General features: G+C 42.5%; 1 pseudogene; it reads right to left on the reverse strand.

The window, feature by feature from the left end:
• The window catches only part of LOC104998648, a 9,445-nt pseudogene extending 3,362 nt beyond the window's left edge, over positions 1-6,083 (reverse strand).
• Between the last annotated feature and the right edge of the window lie 479 nt (positions 6,084-6,562).

Genomic DNA, 6,562 nt, shown 5'->3' on the forward strand with positions numbered 1-6,562 from the left:
AGAAATTGGAAAGAAATTGCTCAAAAACAGATGGTGGCTTTTTGGCGATATGGAATTAAACTCTAAAGTTTTCAATCTCCTATTCCAGCCCCACTGTCCTTCTACATATCTCCATTCCCAGAAAAAGGCATGTCATCTAAACCAGTGTATCATAGCTTCTGGGTTAATTCTGACATGAGAAAACAATAGGTCACCGTTGTTTAGGGGGAATTTCCAGAAATTACTTGTATTTTCTTAAAAGGCTAAGGTCACTCATGGAGCTCTCTGATGTCCTATCTGATTAAAAAGACCAAACAAAGCTGCGGAAGCCAGCAGATATTTTGTAAGGCAGCTTTACCTCTGCCTGGCATTTTGTGGGGCAAGACAGCGGAGTGCAAACGTATTAAATTCAGGTTTAAAAGCTCCCCCAGAAATTCTTTACACACAAGAGACCAAGGTGGAGAAAAGAAGATGACTTGTGCCAAAGGGAAAGAAAGAGAGAGACTAATGCCTGTGGTTTTCAAAGGTTAACAACAACAAAAAAGCCCAAGTATTTGCACAGGGATGAATGCTCATTGGCTCTTGGCCAACAATTATACAAGGGCTTGTGCCCACATCCTGTAGCTGTGGTTTTGGGACGCTGCTCATGAGTGACTTCTTATGCTTAGTGGCAGGAAATTTTAGTCACTGATGTGTAAACTCACCTTTGGTCTGCACCCCCCACAACGTGCTCCGAAGGCAGTTAGGGGGCCGGGCCTCCTGATTTCCCTGCAGACATTACATCTTCAGACGCTAACAAAAAACTCAGTTTAAAGCCTTCGGAGTGACTGATATTTGATCAATTCTTACCTTACTCCACTCCAATGTAGCCACTTCTTCAGATAATTCTATACTCACAGGGATGAATTATGATATCTTCTTCAAAATCCTCCCTTTAGCCTCAAATGTCAAGACAAAAAAATAAAAAAATGTTAGCTCTATTTCATTTCAGGCCTGCCATGTGAAATATGAGAGGCGAAGTCATCAGGTTGCTTCTGAGCCTAGATCTTGTATCTGATGAGCTATCTTACACTCAGTTTTTGAAAGTTCTTAGTTAACATCTCACAAATCTCCTCTTCAGTGAAGCTAAATGGAATTTGCAAGAAATTTCTCAGAAAGCAGATGGTGAGTTTGGAGCAATCCTGGGATTAAACTCTAACACTTCCATTTTCTTGCTCCTAGTCACTGCTCTTTCCACATATCCCCATACCCAGGGAAAGGCATATCATCTAAATCAGTGTACCACAGTTGTCCTCTAAGCAGATGTATCCTAATTTGAGGTGAGAAAACAAAATGTCCAGTTAATTAACTCTCATGTTTCAAGTATATATGAGAAATCATGATGCTACATTATGGATAGAGAATATATTGAGATCAATTTATCTGAATTACCACCTTGTCTCACACCCTGTCCACAATGAGTACCCCATGCATCTCAGAAACTGCTCTTCTTTCCTTTTAGATTCCCTGCTCACTCTTTATGAAATTATTGAAACTGAGATTGGAAGGGACCTAAAGGTCATCTAGTTTCCTACCTATTGCAGGAATGTACTCAACTGAAACACACAGCAGAAGCAGACTCAACTTATGCAAAGGTGTTGCCAGACAGAAAGTTCATTGCTTCCTACAGCAGCACATTCTACTGCTAAGTGACCGCACTGAGTTGAAAATTTTTCTATGTATTACATACAAATTGTCCCCTCTGGAAATTTATCTATTTGGTCCTTGATCTTCCTTTGAAGTTACCCCAAGTAAATCAGCTTCCTATTTCATATGGCCACACTTCAAATAAAGGCAGCTAACTGGTGCTCTCCCAACAAAGTAGTTTTATTTTTGCTTTTTGACACAAACCCCTCTAGTTACCACAAATGTTCTTCATGTGTTGGATTATCCAGAGCCCTTATTGAACTCCTCTCTTGATTGTAAACAATTCTGCTTGGTTAACATTTCTTTTGAAATATTGTATTTGGGACTTTCCTGGTGGTCCAGTGGTTAAGAACCCACCTGACAATGGAGGGGTCATGGGTTCAATCCCTGGTTGGGGAACTAAGATCCCACAAACCACAGGGTAACTAAGACTGCATGCCATAACTACTGAGCCTGTGTGGAATCAAAAGTTTCCACGTGATGCAACAAAGACCCTGTGTGTCCCAAGAGTAGCACTGAAATATATACCTTACCATATGTAAAATAGATAGCTAATGGGAAGTTGCTGTATGACACAGGGAACTCAAGCCGGTGCCCTGTGACAACCCTGTGGAATAGGCTACAAGGAGAGGGGGAGGTTCAAGAGGGAGCAGGCATATGTATACCTATGGCTGATTCATGTTGAGGTATGACAGAAGCCAACACAGCACTGTAAAGCAATTATCCTCCAACAAAAAAGAAAGAGCCCATGTGCTGCAGCTAAGAGCTGATGCCACCAATTAAACAAGTACTAAATATAAACAACAAAAATAGTAAGCAAATAAAATATTACATTCAACACTGACATGGCAGTTCAAATATAGGTTGACCAATGAAAGTTAGAATGTGATTGTTCTCCATTTGCCAATGTACTGTTTATTAATGAAATCCAGGTATTCTTTATAATCCTATTTATTCACATGAAGTTCATGATCAACTATATATAATATATATAACTTTTTTCTCATTTAATAATCTCATTTAAGGGACAAATCAGGCCACTTTTGTATGGATTACTAGTAATGAACCTAGATTAGTTCCTAGAAATCACTGCTTTTCTCTTTTGACTTAAGTTTGTTTGTTCATTTTTTCTATAGTACCTGTTTAGCATTTTATCCTGAGTTAGTATCAAACTAATTTTTTTTTAATAGTACCTGGCAACAAACAATATTTTTAAGAGAGTTTTTTTTTTTTTTTTCCTGTCCTCAGTGGGAATGGCTACCATTATGGCTGAGTCAAAGCCATAATCAGAATGGTTTGTTTCATAGAGATCTTTGACACTGGTTAGCTGATGGTTTTGTCCTTAAAGCAAAAAAAGATGAGCAGTCCAGTCAAATTTTATTTGGTCTGTATAAGCAAGAGTAAACAGAAGTCTGACCTGAATCAGCATTTACCAACATGTTGTTATCAGAAGTGGGGTCCAGCTGCTCACTGCTCTAAAGTCAATAAAGAGGCAAGGTTTGCGAAAAGGAAAATTTGCTTGTTTGGAGGCTAGCAATGGCAAAGGCCTGTGGTGGGTGGACTCATGTCCAAATACCAACTCCCCCCACTGTCAATCAGTGGGCAAAACCTTTAAAGGAGAGATTCAAGGATGTATAGGCAGAGGGAGGCTAGTACAACTAGCTCTGATAGTCATCTCAAAACTGGTCACAAGGTGGTCTGATTAGCATCATCTTGACTGTTGAAAGTATAATTAGTCTTCAGTTTCAGGGTTGGTTTGTTCCTATTTGAGGCCATTTCTCAGAATTATGGCAGCTTATGTCATGGCTACAGTCTGGTCATGATGTAGTGAACTTCTCCCACTTGTTTGGGGTTTCAGTATCTACAAAACAGCTCACAGGATATGGTTCAGAATTATCTATAGCCCTTCAGGAGGAACTAAAAGTCCTTGACTTTGCTTAATGACTAAACTATTATTATTTTGTCCTGTTTGACTTCTTTCCCTTTGCTTCTGCTTTTTCTTTTTAGCTAAAACTTTTCTACAGACAAAAGGCAGATAGGGGATAAAGGGGAGTAGGCCATAAGGCCCTGGTCTGTTTCATCATGATACTATTATTCTCACTGAATGCAGATTGCCCAACTTTATGGCAATTGGTCCCACTGTAATTTTTAGCCTATAAGAATAGCCTTAATGAAGCTGTTTAAGAATGTTGGGTTTCTGGGACTTCCTGGCAGTCCAGTGAGTAAGACTTCACCTTTACCTTCCAATGCAGGAGATGGGGGTTCAATCCCTATTCGGGGAGCTAGGATCCCAAATGCCTTGGAGCCAAAACCAAAACATAAAATAGAAGCAATGTTGCAACCAATTCAATCCTTTAAAAATGGTCCACATCAAAAAAACAAAAAACAAAAAAACTTAAAAAAAAGAGAATATTGGGTTTTCCCTCACAAATGTGTTTCTCTTGGCCTTGGTGAAGGACATGTCTTTGAACCTTCTGAGGGGATGTAGTCAGAATATAGCTGAGAAGCTCTTACATAAATTCACATGAGCATCACAGTCTCTCTAAGCTTTGGGGTGCCTTCCTCCTGCATTTCAACTTGATTCAGTATATGCTTCCTTTAGATCCATCTTTTAGTCAATTAACCAAGCAAATTGGAAACATTCCCCTCCCCCCAACCAAGCCTTTTTATTGTTTCCAAAAATACAGTTTTGTCCACAGAAAACTCCAGTGCCCCACATTTATGACAAAATCACTCCCTAGGTCTGATGCCAGAAGAAAACTGTGAGATCTGGAATTCCTTCCACCAGCAGCATTTTCTGAAATGTAGACAGTTTATCAAGTATAATTTATTCAAGGAAAAAATATGTTTTAAAAACTTAATTCTGAAAGACTAAAAGAGTCCAAAGGCTGAGAAGAAAATAACTTCTGCTAGCAGCACCAGGTCAGGTCAGGTCAGGCTGAGGTCAGTGGGGTCAGGCTCTGAGGGAAGGTCCACTGGTCCAACCAGGAGAGGGCTGTGGGCACAAGAGTCCCCTCCCTTCCCACCATGAATTGATGGTGGTGCCCTTCCTCTTCCTGGCTGCCCACCCACCCCACCAGGGATTCTTGGTCCCAACCAGGACAGCCTCTGCCTGGAGAAGCAACAAGTGTTAACTAACGCTTTATTTCCCAAGCAACATCCCCCTGCCCCTACTCACACACACAATGCTGGAACCTGTTATCACGATGGTATTCCGTGCTGCACACTGTGGCCTTGGTCTCTGGAAGTGCTGTGCTACCTGGTGTGAGGCTGCTTGCCAAAAGGCTCCTCCTCCCCCCACTTCAGCCATCACTCCAGAAGCCCTGCACTGCCTTCCTTGGAGGGGAATAGACTTTTTTGCAGGAACTGCTTGGACACCTGGGGCACATCTGACTGCCTTTTGGGTGTTTTGGGGTCTTCCTTCTTGGGTGACTTTGTGGCCAGCCACTGTAGCATCTTCTGGCTGCTGTCACTTGCCTTGAGCTCCTTTTTGAACAGTAAGTCAACAGGAAGCAGACACTCAGGAGTGTTCTTTCAGGAGTTATTCACCATGGCGGACGGTAGTGTTCTCTGGAGTGTGAGTTAACTTCAGAACTTCATGAGCTTAACAAAGCTCATGAAACTTCATGAGCTTACCAAAGAACCCAAATTCTTACCAAAGTCCAGTCACTTAGAGACTGCCTCCTGTCCATCTAATGTGGCAGGCATCGTGTTGGGGGATTTCATTTAAGCCTTTGAAGGAATCTCTTGTGATAATGGTTTTGGAACACAGGCTGTCTTTTTCCTCTGGAAGCTCCCAGCAGCCAAAGATCCTGGCCATTGTTAGTGGCCTCCAATTGTCCCAGACTTCCTCCTAGTTCTCAGGACTGTCTACAGCACTCACTCTCTGACTTTTATGTTTTGATTTGGGGGAATAAGAAGAAGTAGGGCTGCCTCTGGGTGTTCCCTGACATTGCTGCCACTTGGGGAATCCATCTGCTAAAACAACATAGCATCTTTCCTTTCCCAGAAGCATCTTAAAGGACAGTTTCTCCATTATGGTCTCTTCAGCTGGTGGTGTTGAATTGCAGCTTGGAAGAATCAGCTTCTTTAAACCAAGTCAGTAAAAGCCGCCTTGCATGGGAGCAATGATACACTCAGATGAATCTGCACTCTTCTCCAAGTGCAGCTGGGACAAGAGTACCCAGCTGGGGGACTGCAGGCTGTTGTCTGAGGGGCAGTACTGGTCTGGGTTCCCACACTCCAATAGCCACCAGTGCCCTTGCTGGTCCTGTTGGGTGCAACCTCAAGTGAGGGTGTCCCTGAGCAGGTGGCAGGAAATTGCCTGTTCATCCTTGGCCCCACCTTCACACCACAGTTCCCTCTGCTTCAGGTACCACGTCTGCTTTGCTGTCTGGGTTCTCCCCTATTGGAGCCATTTTTAGTGACTCAGAAACATTCAGAATCTTATTCTGGAGCACTCTAATACACACATTTAGTTTACTCTCAATTATATTGCTGTCACTTAGATCTAATAGGTTTCAAATCAGGCCTCATACATGTTCTCCAGCTTTCTGTTAGTATCAGTTCAGTTCAGTTGCTCAGTCATGTCCGACTCTTTGCTACCCCATGAATCACAGCACGCCAGGCCTCCCTGTCCATCACCAAATCCTGGAGTTCACTCAAACTCACGTCCATCGAGTCCGTGATGCCATCAAGCCATCTCATCCTCTGTCATCCCCTTCTCCTCCTGCCCCCAATCCCTCCCAGCATCAGAGTCTTTTCCAATGAATCAACTCTTCGCATGAGGTGGCCAGAGTACTGGAGTTTCAGCTTCAGCATCCAAAGAATACCCAGGACTGATCTCCTTTAGAATGGACTGGTTGGATTTCCTTGCAGTCCAAGGGACTCTCAAGAG

The sequence above is a fragment of the Bison bison genome, unplaced genomic scaffold (assembly GCF_000754665.1).
Source record: "Bison bison bison isolate TAMUID 2011002044 unplaced genomic scaffold, Bison_UMD1.0 scf7180017864333, whole genome shotgun sequence".
NCBI lineage: Eukaryota > Metazoa > Chordata > Mammalia > Artiodactyla > Bovidae > Bison > Bison bison.